The 13,479-nt window shown below is 46.3% G+C and overlaps 1 long non-coding RNA gene across 1 annotated transcript; it reads left to right on the top strand.

Moving 5' to 3' along the window:
• The first annotated feature begins 9,147 nt into the window (after positions 1-9,147).
• LOC103643995 (uncharacterized) lies at positions 9,148-12,905 on the top strand. The gene is made up of 2 exons (XR_561422.4): positions 9,148-9,570; positions 12,522-12,905. It is a non-coding gene; the product is annotated as an uncharacterized lncRNA (long non-coding RNA).
• The last annotated feature ends 574 nt before the right edge of the window (positions 12,906-13,479 follow it).

Here is a 13,479-nt window from a genome sequence, read left to right on the forward strand (position 1 = left end):
CAAATCCAAGTGGTTGCTCAACATATACAAGTTCATTTATGAAACCATTTAAAAATGCACTTTTTACATCCATTTGATAAAGTTTTATATCATAGCATGATGCATATGTCAGTAGGATACGGATGGCTTCTAGTCGAGCAACCAGTGCAAAGGTCTCTCCAAAATCTAAGCCTTCAACTTGAGAGAATCCCTTTGCAACAAGTCTTGCCTTGTTCCTTACAATCACACCTTGATTATCTTGTTTGTTTCTGAACACCCACTTTGTTCCAATGATTCTTGCATCTTGTGGGGGCTTCTCCAGGGTCCAAACTTTGTTACGGGTGAAGTTGTTAAGTTCTTCATGCATGGCATTCACCCAGTTCGGATCCTGTAGCGCCTCATCTATACAAGTAGGCTCAACACAAGAAACAAAGGAATGATGTTCAATAAAAGAAGCATGTCTATGTGATCGAGTAATAACCCCTTGTGAAGGACTCCCGATGATTTGGTTTTGAGGATGAGCTTGAAGTAGTGATGAGTTTCTCCTGTCAACCACTTGGGAAGAAGATCCTAGAGCATCAACATCTTTGGCTTGTACCCTTGCTTGTTCATGAGAGACAAATGTATCTTCATTTGCATGCCTCTCATCTTTTTCATCATCTTGTGGTACATTTGATGAAGAAGGCCTGTCAATGTTTTGCACCTCTTCTTCATCTTCTTTTGGTTTCATAGCTCCAATTGGCATGTTCTTCATTGCTTCCCTAAGTGGCTCATCACCTACATCATCAAGATTTTCAAGTGCTCCTTAGGAGCCATTAGTCTCATCAAATTCCACATCATATGTTTCTTCTACCACGCCAGTGGCATGGTTGAATACTCGATATGCTTTGGACTTTAATGAATAACCCAAAAGAAAACAAATATCACAACGTCTTTGAAACTTCCCTAGGTGATGGCGTTTCTTGTTGATGTAGCATTTGCACCCAAACACCCGGAAGGAGACGTCTGGCTTTTTCCCATTTAGCAGTTCATAGGGAGTCTTCGCAAGTAGCCGGTGAGGGAATAGCATGTTAGATGCATAACATGCAGTGTTGACAGCTTCGGCCCAAAACCTCTCCGGTGTGTTATACTCATCAATCATTGTTCTTGCAAGTGTGATCAAGGTCCTGTTTTTTCTTTCAACAACTCCATTTTGTTGAGGTGTGTATGTTGCAGATACTCCATGCTTGATCCCAATTTCATCACAGTACTCATGAATGTTGGTGTGGTCAAATTCTTTGCCATTATCACTTCTAATCTTCTTGATCTTGCAATCAAATTCATTTTGTGCTTTCTTGGCAAACTTCTTGAATATAGATGCAACTTCAGATTTGTCATGGAGAAAGAACACCCAAGTGTATCTTGAAAATTCATCAACAATCACTAGACAGTAGAGGTTGCCACCGGCACTTACATAGTTTGTAGGTCCAAATAAATCCATATGAAGTAGTTCCAGTGGCCTTGATGTTGACATGAAAGCTTTAGTAGGATGTGTATTAGCAACTTGCTTTCCAGCTTGACATGCACTACATGGCTTGTCTTTTTCAAACACCACATCCTTTAATCCTCTAACCATGTCTTTCTTTAATACCTTCTTGAGTGTGCTCATCCCAACATGTGCAAGCCTCCTATGCCAAAGCCATCCAAGTGAAGCTTTGGTGAAGAGGCAAGTTCTTAAGTCTGCATCTTCTGAAGTGAAATCCACTAAGTAGAGGTTGTTGTATCTAAATCCCTTGAATACCATTGATTCATCATCCATCTTTGATACAATAACCTCTGTTGGAGTGAATAAGCATTGAAGTCCAAGATCACAAAGTTGACCCACTGATAATAAATTGAAGCTCAAAGGTGCAAGCAAGAGAACATTTGATATTGATAAATCATTTGAAATTGCCACCTTGCCAAGTCCTTGCACTTTTCCTTTTGAATTGTCTCCAAATGTGATTTTATCTTGTCCATCAACATTCTCATCAAGTGAGGTGAACATCAGTGGGTTGCCTGTCATATGTTGTGTGCATCCACTGTCAATAACCCAATGGCTCCCACCGGTCTTGTAGTTCACCTAAATCCATAGACAAATCAAGCTTGAGTTTTGAGGGCCCTATATTGCATAGGACCAGTGACTCTCTCAATCAAGGACTTTGCAACCCAGATTTGTCTGGGTCTACTCTTGTTTGGTGGACCTAGGAATGTAACTTTGACCTTTCCATTTGCAACCTTTCTTAGAACAAAATGAGCATTGAAAGCAAATGGTCTTGAGTGCTTAGGCAAGGGAGTTGGTGGTTTGGCTTTGCAGTTGTGGGCAAAATGACCTTCATTTCCACACTCAAAGCATTTGATAGGCTTGTGAGTCTGCTTAGGCTTGTATTGAGTAGTAGCTTTCTTTTGCACAAAAAGCATTGTATCCAATACCACTCTTGTTGTTTTTCATGACAGTGTTCATAAGCAGCTCATTTTGGAGGTATTGACCCTTGTTGAACTTTTGCACACTTGTTGCAAGATGTTCATTTTCACTCTTTAGTTTCTTGACCTCATTTTTAAGCCTTTCATTATCCACTGCCAACTCATTGTTGAAATCATTGTTCTCAATAGCAACCTTTCCTCTAGTAGTTGCATCAGTCAAGTATTTCTTCAATTTTTGGTTGTCTAAAGTCAAGACTTCAAATTTTCAGTCAATTAATCATGTAGACTAGTTTGCTCTCCTTGACTCAAATCATCACATGAGGTTGCTACATCAATCTTAACAACAGGGTTAATAGCCTCATGTGTTTTGCAAGATAAAAGTTCATTTTCAACAAGAAGATTGTCATGATCAAATTTAATCTGAGTATAGTCTTCCTTGATTTTTACTAGTCTATCTTGCAACTCCCTATTAGCTTCATTTAATTTGTCACATTTATCCTTAGCATCTTTTAGGGAGGTTGTGAGCTCATTTACAGTTGATGACATAATTTTATTTTCTTCTTTTATTTCATCACTAGCTTTCATAACTATGTCATATTTGGCATTTAAAGATTCATTTTCATTTTTCAACCTATCACATTTAGCTTTTGACTTTCTAATAATTTGTGTATATTCTTTAAGCAAGTCAGCTAGCTCATCATATGAAGGTGAAGCAAATTCCTCATCACTATCACTATCATCAGTAATATCAATATCATTTTGTACCTTCCGTTCACCTCTAGCCATGAGGCATAGGTGAGAAGTCGATGATGGCGATGGTGGTGGTGAAGAGAAGTCCCCAGCGATGGCGGCAACTTTTTCATCATTCTCTTCTTCACTTGAAGAAGATCCATTTGATGACTCAATGTTAGTGAGCCAGTCACCAACAATATATGCCTTTCCATTTTTCTTCTTGTGGAACCTCTTTTGCTTCCCATCCTTCCTCTTGAAGAATTTCTTTTCCTTCTTTTCATCATCGTTGTCATCTTCTTTCTTGCCCTTGAACTTGTTCTTCTTGGGCTTGTTACATTGATGAGCAAGATGACCGAGCTCTCCACAGTTGTAGCAATCCATCTCAGAAATGGGCTTTCTTTTGTTGGAAAAGAATTTCTTCTTTCTTGAATCAAATTTGATGCCTTCTCTGTTGAGCTTCTTCAACATCTTGGTGGTCTTCCTTACCATCAAGGCAATGTTAGCATCAAGGTCATCATCACTTGAGGACTCTTCCTCAACTTGTAATTTTGCTTTTCCTTTTCTTTCTTGATTTGCTTTGAGAGCCAAATCCTTTCTTTTGGAAGATGACTCATCTTTGTCGTTGATGTGCATGTACATCTCATGAGCATTGATCTTTCCCAAAATCTGTGTAGGTGTGGTAACTAAAAGATCCATTTGATGTAGCACAGTGACAATGTGTCCATATTTGTCTATTGGGAGGACATTGAGAATCTTCCTCACAACATCCGGTTGTGAGATTTGAGTAAGCCCCAATCCATTTACTTCCTCTACAAGAATATTGAGACGTGAGTACTAGCATTGGCATTTTGATTAGCAAGCATTTCAAAAGAATTTAACTTTCTCATAGCAATAATGTGATATCTCTCCTCACGCTCACTTCTAGTTCCTTCATGTAGAGCACAAATATCCATCCACAAATCATGAGCATTTTTATGATTTCTTACTCTATTGAACACATCTTTGCAAAGGCCTCTAAAAAGGGTGTTTTTGGCCTTGGCATTCCATTTTTCATAATTAAACTCATCACCTACAAGATTTGTGCGATCTCTAGGTTCGGGGAATCCTTGTGTGGCGGCTTTATAGACATCAATGTCTATAGCCTCTAAATATGCTTCCATACGAATTTTCCAATAAGGAAAATCGTCACCATAAAAAACGGGAGGAGGTCCATCCCCACCGGACATCGTAACTCTTAGCGGTTAAACTAATCTAAGAGCAACAAGGCTTTGATACCAATTGAAAGGATCACGATGCCTAAGAGGGTGGGTGAATTGGGATTTTCTAATAATCAACACTAATTAAAACCTAAGCAAGAGCTAAGCAAGAGCCCAACTTCACCCCCAACAACTAGCACTAAGAATATAATACTAGAAATATAACAATGCTAAGGCAATACTTCAAATACTTGCTAAACAAATACACAATGTAAAGTGCTCGAATTAAGTGCGGAATTTAAAGCAAGTTTTAGAAGACTCCTCCAATTTTTCCCGAGGTATTGAAGAGTCGGCACTCTCCACTAGTCCTCGTTGGAGCACCCGCGCAAGGGTATCGCTCCCCCTTGGTCCTCGCAAGAACCAAGTGCTCACTACGAGATGATCCTTTGCCACTCTGGCGCGGTGGATCCCTCGAGACCGCTTACAAACTTGAGTCGGGTCACCAACAAGATCTTCACGGTGATCACCGAGCTCCCAACGCCACCAAGCCGTCTAGGTGATGCCGATCACCAAGAGTAACAAGCCGTAGACTTTCGCTTGACCAAGAGAAGCCTAATGCAAGTGGTGTGTGCTCTAGGTGGCTCTCGCTAGCGTTAATGAGGAACAAATGCGAGATTAAGATTCTCTAATCTCCTCACTAGGCTTTTGGTGCTTGTAATGCTCTAGCAATGTGCTGGAATAAATGTGGGGGTGCAAGACATTGAATATGGTGGGTGGAGGGGGTATAAATAGCCCTCACCCACCAACGAGCCGTTACAGGCATTTCACTGCGCACGGGCGCACCGGACAGTCCGGTGCGCCACTGGTGCGCCAACGGTCGTTTCCAACGGCTAGTTCTGACAGTTAGCCGTTGGACTCATGGCACACCGGACAGTGAACAGCCACTGTCCAGTGCACACCGGACAATCCGGTGCACTGTCCAGTGCATTGTCTGGTGCACCACTATAATTCACTTCTGAACGAGTCGCGCTCGGGTTTTGCTGCCCGTGGAGGCCTTCCCCTGGGCCAGCCTGGCCCACCTACCAGATGGTGCACCGGACAGTCCGGTGCACACCGGATAGTCCGGTCCCCTAGGGCTAGAAACCCTACCTCTTGTTTTTCAGCTGATTTTCAAATCGGTTTTCGTTCTAACTTGTGAGTGAGTTCTAGAGTGACACCTAGCACTGTATGTGAGTGTGATTGTGCACCAACACTACACTAGAACTCTCTTGGTCAAACTACTTATTGACAACCCCTCTTTATAGTACGGCTAAAAGAGAACAAAAGACCTAACTAAATCACGAGTGTCCACATCTCCTTGACACTCGGACTCTGTAGTCCTTCACCTTTTGTTTCGTCGTTTTAGCCGTCGCTTCGAGTTCTTATCTCCGGGATTGTTTTCACCGTTGTAGTACTTCTACCTGTAATGCGACCTAACTTACCATTTGTCTCTGCAAAACACACGTTAGTCACATATAACATTACGTTGTCATTAATCACTAAAACCAACCAGGGGTCTAGATGCTTTCAGGGAGGCAGAGCTCTCGGCCCGTCGGACCGCGGTGTCCTCCAGGAGATTCTTGAGTTCTCTCTGGATACGCCGCCCCTCGTTGGTGGATGGCTCCGGCATCGCTCGGAGCAGTACTGCCGCTGCAGCCAGATTCTGGCCGACCCCACTGGAGGCCGGGGGTAGCCTTGCCCTGGCATCGTCAGCGATACGACGCTGGGCGTCCCGGGCCTGATGACGCGCTTCTCCGGCGAGTGCTCGGCCTGCCCACTCCTGTTCGATGTTTTGCCGGAGCTGCACAAGTTGTACTGCTTCCTCGTCGAGCTTGGCCTGCATCTCACGGATTTGCTCGAGCTGTGTGTCCTGACCCCCCGCAGGGACTGGGACCACAGCTAGCTCCCGCAGGATGTCAACGTGAGGCGCAGTCCCAGGGGGATCGTCATCCTCCAGCATACCAAGGTGGTTGCCTTCGTCGTGACCCCCTAGATCAACATGGAAACATTCGCGACTTGGGCCACAACCCTCGTCGTCAAGGTTGTGGCCATCATCGGAGCAATCGGAGAGGCAGTAGTCACATGCGGTCATGAAGTCTCGCATGGCACTGGGATTACTGAGCCCGAAGAAATCCCAACCGGAGTCGGGACCGTCCTCTTCCTCAGAACCCGGGGGCCCGTAGGTCGAGACGGCCGTCAGTCGGTCCCAGGTTGACCACATATGGTACCCCGGAAGGTTAGGATATGCCTTTATGAAAGCGCTCACCAAAGCGGGGTCGCTTGGTGGATCGAAGCTGAATCTAAAAGGCACAGGGTGGAAAACGGACGGTACCTCTCGATCGATGGACAGTGACGAAGTCGCGTCGGGGGCAGACTGCACCGTTATCTCAGGTACGAGGCTAACGCCCAGCAAGCCCTCCGCGAGAGTGCCAGCGTCATCTGTCCGCTTGGGGTTGGCATGTTGCAGGGAAACGACACTCGTCGTCGTCTTAGGCGCGAGGACAATGCCCGACATGTCCCCCGCTGGGGTGCGGCGAGGAAGGCGACCGGACAAACCCGGATGCTGCTCTTCCGCCACGGGGGGAAGACGTCATCGAGTTTGCCGCCGCCGGGTGAGCTGACGGCCGTCGTTGTCGCCGCCGCGCTGCGGGAGAAGGAGTACCATGTCGTAGCTGTCGTCGAGGGACATGAACTCGAGGCTCCCGAAGTGGAGCAGCGTCCCGGGCTGAAGAGGTTGCTGAAGACTACCCATCTGGAACTCAACGGGAAGCTATTCGTCAACACGCAGCAGGCCCCTACCTGGCGCGCCAACTGTCGGTGTTTCGACCCCGGGGGGTCCCTGGACCGACGAGTAAAATTGTCGCTGCGTGTCCCAGCCCAGATGGGTTGGCGCAAGATGGAACACAAGGGGGGAAAACGTGGCTCGTGTTATCCTGCGCCAGGGGGATGCGCTTGCAGTAGGGGTTACAAGCGTTCGGGAGGGAGAGAGAGCGAGCCTGTTTGTCAGCCCGTCCTCCCGCGCGACCCTCCCGCATGAGGGCCCTGGACCTTCCTTTTATAGATGCAAGGAGAGGGTCCAGGTGTACAATGGGTGTGTAGCTATGCACTAACGTGTCCGACAGAGAGGCGCCTGAGCCCTGTGTACATGCCAACGTGGCTGTCGGAGAGGTGCTAGAGCCCTGTGTACGCGGTATCGTGGCCGTCGGAGGAGCGCTGAGCCCTGTAGAAGCACAGTTGTCGGTGCTGTTGGGACCTTGCTGACGTCTCCTTGCTTCTGTAGGGGGCTGAGAACCACCGTCGTCATGGACGCACGCGGGGAGCCATCATTACTTGTTACCGGGGCGAGCTTGGATGGGACGCCGGTCTTGTTCCCCCGTAACCTAAGCTAGCTAGGGGTAGGGTAATGATGTATCACCCGTGGCACGGTCGGTCCGAGCCCAAGGTCGGGCGAGGTGGAGACTCCTCCTGAGGCCGAGGCCGGGGTTGGGCGAGGACACGATTCCTCCCGTGGTCGAGGTCGAGGCCGAGCCCTGGGGTCAGGCGAGGCGGAGACCACCCTCCGAGGTCGAGGCCAAGGCCGAGCCTTGGGGTTGGGCGAGGCCGAGTCCTCCTTCCGAGGCTGAGGCGGGGGCCAAGCCCTGGGGTCGGGCGAGGCGGAGACCTCCTCTTGAGGCCGAGGCCCAAGGTCGGGCGAGGCGGAGCTTACTGTTGCGCCTGAGGCTGGACTTAGCCGTTGTCAGCCTCACCCTGGCAGGTGGCACAACAGTCGGAGAGGGGCGAGCGGCGCTGTTTTCCTGTCAGGTCGGTCGATGGAAGGGCGAAGTGACTGCGGTCACTTCGACCTTGCCGACTGAGGCGCGTGTGTCAGGATAAGGTGTTAGGCGATCCTCACATTAAATGCGCCTGCGATACGGTCGGTTGGTGAGGCGATTTGGCCAAGGTTGCTTCATAACGAAGCCTGCCCGAGCTGGGGTTCGGGCGAGTCGAGGGTGCGCCCGTTGCTTGAGGAGGCCCTCGGGCGAGGCATGAATTCGCCTGGGACTACTGTTCCCGCCTGAGGCTGGGCTCTGGCGAGGCGAGATCGCGTCCCTTGAGTAGATGAAGCCTTGACCTGAATCGTGTCCATCAGTCTCTGCAGCTTGTGCTGATGGTGGTTACTAGCCGTGTTTAGGAGTGTTGGGGGTACCCCTAATTACGGTACCCGACAGAAATGGAAACATAAAGAGAAAAACAAAAAAGAAAAGGGAGTCGTATGGGTCGCTCGTCCGAATTTCGGCCCATTAAGCCTTTCTGGCTTGCGCATCACGAGCCTAGGCCCCTATTTGTTTTAGCTTTTTGGAGCTTCTGGCCACCAAAAGCTGCTGCGGACTGCCAAACGCTCAGCTTTTCAGTCAGCTTTTATAAAATTCGTTTGGGTAAAAACCATTCAAAATCAACATAAACACATAATCGGTTGAGTCGTTGCAATAGTAGGAATCCGTCAATTTCTAGATCCAGAGTCCTATGGACACCTTTATCTTTCTCCACATGTAATCCTAATGATACACAGATTCTCTACACAGCCAGATTCTCCCCACAGCCAGATTCTCAGAAAAGCTGGTCAGAAAAAAGCTGAACCAAACATGCCCTAGGCTCGACCGCGCGGGGGGAGTGCACTGGCATGCGGGCCCGCTTCCCTGCCGTGGCGCGCGCATGACACTGCCCGGTGGGGCCCACTAGTCGGACTCATAGAGTGCGGCAGCGCGCGCTCGACTCTGCTGACTGAGATGTGGTCCCGCGTTGTCATCCCTTTTCTCCTCTCCTCATACCGAATGCCGATTCCGATGCCGCCACGCTCGGAGCAGGTTGTTGAGATTTCCCCAAACCCGTAACAACCTGGGCGGCTTGCTGGGACCGACTGCTCCTCTGCGCGGATCTATTTAGCCGAGCCCTCATCCATGTTGCGCTGGCGTGATAGCCGTGAGGGAATACACGACCGTGTGAGCTGTGCCATAGCCCTTGTGTGTCCACCATTGTCGTGACCTTGTTATCAAGTCGAGAAGCGCTGCCAGTTCGCAAGTGAGAATGTGGCAACCTCGCTGCGCAGGACAAGCGACCAAGGGCGGGGAGTTTTCACTGGAGGAAGACCATCGTTGCGGCTTCACTGCTCGCATGGCCAGGGGCACTTCTTCTCCAATCCACGGTAATTAGCTCCTCCCAGAGTTCATTGTGTCCTTAGGATCGTTTTGCACCGAGTCATATGGACAATCGTGCGCCGGGGATCGAGCGCCTATGTCGCCGGCGTACGCTTCGTCGTAAGCCGAGGCGGCGCCGCCGTTCTTTTCGACCCAGTGAGGAAGAATGCTGCACGCCGTCGGATCTGTTGTCGACGGCCGTGATTAGTGGCAGGTTACCGATTCGGGGGGTGAATAGCGACTGTTGGATCTTCAAGCGAAGATGGCTGAGATGATAGGGGTTAATAGAATCGGGTCCGTCGGTTTTAAGCGGATGGCTGAGATGAACCGACACCATTTCAGCTTGACCAACGTCTAATCTAGGTCGTAGATTCAAATTGGACGGCTCAGCCAGCCCCGTACCCCTTCGACCAGTCAGAATTATAAAAGAGACCCTGAGTTTTTATAAAATAAACCCGTCGTCCATATTCGTTAGGAAGTAATTGCAACCGAGTCCTGAAATTCATGAACTGAACCCGAGCTTTTTGGGATTCCTGCGTGCGATCCAGGGATGAAATAAATTGAGTAAATTAATATATAAAATGATTTCTAGTATAAAAATAATTTCAGAAACTTGTTTAATTCATATTTAATTCATTTTAACTCCTTTTTATCCATTCCAGTTGCATTAGATTCATATTAATATTGTTTATCATGTAGTAACCTTATATTGTTATGAAATATAGGTTAGAATTATACAATTAATTTGTTTTATATCTAACACCTAAATCTTTGGTAAATCATAATTCTTTAGCTGTAAATCCGAACTCAGTGGTTCTCGAACCTAGGATCTTGTTACGATGCGTAGAACATTATTATGCAGTTTGTTCTTATGTTTGGTGTGATGTTAATTTTGCCTATAGAAGACCAAGTTGGTACCTGGGAACCTCGAGTCTAAGGCAAGTTATGCATTTGATCATTTTTTCTACCTAATAATGTTTCCATTAATCACTGTGACATGCTCAGGTTAAATTGATGGGACCTAATAGGTTTCCCTAGCATTGTTTATCCCCCATATTGCAAACAAATGAACTATTGGGTAGATTTGTTATTGCTATACTTGGTTTTGGGAAACTAATGTTTTATTATAATCATGTTTTAATTATGTTGTTGTTTTAATTATTGTTCATGATAAGATCATCATGTTAATTGGAATATGGAGAACCACCCGGAAAAACAGTGCTACCACAAAGGTGGAATGGGACGCCCTTGGCCAAGTAATTAGGAAAACTAGGGAGAGATTACCTTACCCGAAAGGGGCAAGCGGAGAGGCATCACTGCTAGAGTATAGGGAGGTCCTCGGATTGAACTGTCTATAAAGTTTTTTGGACGAGGGATTCCTATGCTTCCTTCGTCTTGAATCCATAGCAGGTTTTCTTGAACTAGTGGAACTTTGGAAAGTGAAAGGGAAATGAGATTTAACCTTTTCCTATAAATGATTTTGGTGGTTGAATGCCCAACACAAATAATTGGACTAACTAGTTTGCTCTAGATTATATATTCTACAGGTGCATAAAGGTTCAACACAAACCAATAAAAGATCAAAGTTAGGGTTCAAAAGAAAGGAGCAAAAGAAATCAAAGTGTGCTCTGGTCTGGCGCACCGGACTGTGCTCGGTGCACTAGGCCGTACAACTCCAAACTCTTCAGCTTCGGGTTTCTCAGACGCCGCTCCGCTATAATTCACTGGACTGTCCGGTGCACCAGCGGAGCAACGGCTCTCTAGCGCAACGGTCGACTGCACAGTGCCCTGATAACGCTACAGTTTGCGGCAGAAGTCAGAGGCGCACCGGACAATGAACAGTGCATGTCCGGTGTGGCACCGGACTGTCCGGTGCGCCCATCGACAGCAGCCTACCCCAACGATTGAATTGGTGGTTGAGGGCTATAAATCCCCCGAACCACCTCGACTCCAACCATCCAAGCATTCACTACTTCTCATTCAATACAAGAGCAATAGACTCCACTCCAAAGACACAATTCAAGTGATCGATCCGCTCAAAGTCTCCAATTCAACTCTAGCACATTTAGACTTGTGAGATGATCATTTGTGTTTCTTTGTTGCTCTTGTTTGCTTGGCTTGGCTTTCTTTTCTTTCTCACTTCTTACTCTCGAGTGCTTTGTAAGCGAGGCAAGAGACACCAATTGTGTGGTGATCCTTGTGGGGTCTAAGTGACCCATGAGATTAAAGAAGAAGCCTCACTCGGTCTAAGTGACCGTTTGAGAGAGGGAAAAGGTTGAAAGAGACCCGGTCTTTGTGACCACCTCAACGGGGATTAGGTTCTTTAGAACCGAACCTCGGTAAAACAAATCACCGTGTCATCCTCTTTATTTTCTTGGTTGATTTGTTTTCCCCTCTCCCGGACTTGGATTTTATTCTAACGCTAACCCTGGCTTGTAGTGTGTTTAAGTTTGTGAATTTCAGTTTCCGCCTATCCACCCCCCTCTAGGCGACTTTCAGAAAGGCTTCATAGTGCTACCCTGCCTCGCTTCCTCTGTAGAGATGTATTGGGTCCGATCAACCCCATGACAAATGAGTAACACGACTTGTGGGTAAAGATATGCAACCTCTGTAGAGTGTAAAACTGGTATATCAGTCGTGCTCACGGTCATGAGCGGCTCGGACACTCACATGATTAAATTATAGAATTAAACTTAATTTGCCATTTGCACTGCATTGTGGGTGTTGTTATTAATTTTGATCTCTTATTTATTTGGATTGGTATCTACTTACACTTAGTAACTGCTAATAAATTTTTGACCAACTTTAAAAGCAATGATCAGCTTTAACTATCTCCTTTGGTAAGCCTTACACTACACATGAGCTCCCATATTTGGTGAGTTCATGCACATTATCCCCTACAACTTGTTGAGCGATAAACGTATGTGAGCTCACCCTTGCTGTACTCACATCCCCCCAGGTCAAGAATTGGTACCGCAGGAGGAGGCGCATGCCGGATGCTGTGATGAGTTCGTGAGTGGTCTAGGCCGTCGTCTCCCAGTCAACTTTGGTTGCTGGATCATTGTCTTCGTATGATGTAATTATTTAACTATTTTGTATAGAACTCCGTTATATATTATAGATGTGACATTCTTTTTTGTACCATGAATCATCATATGTGTGAGACTTGTTCCTAGCACACTTGGTGATTATTTCGCGCCCAGGTTTTGGTCCCTAAAACCCAGGTGTGACATTAATTCTAGATTATAGGACAACCCACTAGGGTGTAGTATATTTGAGGCACTTGAGAGTGTGCCCTATATGTTTTCGACAAAATTTTACAAAATGAGGCACCGTTGATATAGTTTTTCCTGTGTAGAGTCATATATTTCAATTTGAGGCAATAGTTTGAGATATTGTTGGAGCTGCTCTAACAGTAAAATCCTAAATCTAAGATAATAGAGGAGCTCACTAAAGTGTAGTATGTTTGAGGCACTTGAAATGGTGCACTATAATTTTTTGACTATTTTTTTATAAAATAATGCATTGTTCGATTAGTTTTTTCTGCATATAGCCCTATATTTCAATTTGAGGTACCAGTTTGATGCATTGTTTGAGATGCTTTAATGCTATCTCTAGACCAAAAGATTTAAAAGGAAAATGTGTCCTTGAGCCATTTCTTTAGTGTTTTGGTGATTAAATGTTCAACATATTGTCTTGGACTAACATCTCGATGTATGATCATAAGCACAATTATTTGAATGGCAAATTGAGAAACATGGGAGAAGTGCATATGTGTGTACATTGCAAATCCCATTATATGGAAGGAACAAAGGTATGATTCTAGCACTAAGTAAATTGTTTGAATGCCTAACAATGTTCATCTAAGTGCTAGGAAACTCTCCAAGTCGAGGCAAATTGAAGCGAAGAAGTCTAGC

Source organism: Zea mays, chromosome 1 (assembly GCF_902167145.1).
Source record: "Zea mays cultivar B73 chromosome 1, Zm-B73-REFERENCE-NAM-5.0, whole genome shotgun sequence".
In the NCBI taxonomy this organism is placed as follows: domain Eukaryota; kingdom Viridiplantae; phylum Streptophyta; class Magnoliopsida; order Poales; family Poaceae; genus Zea; species Zea mays.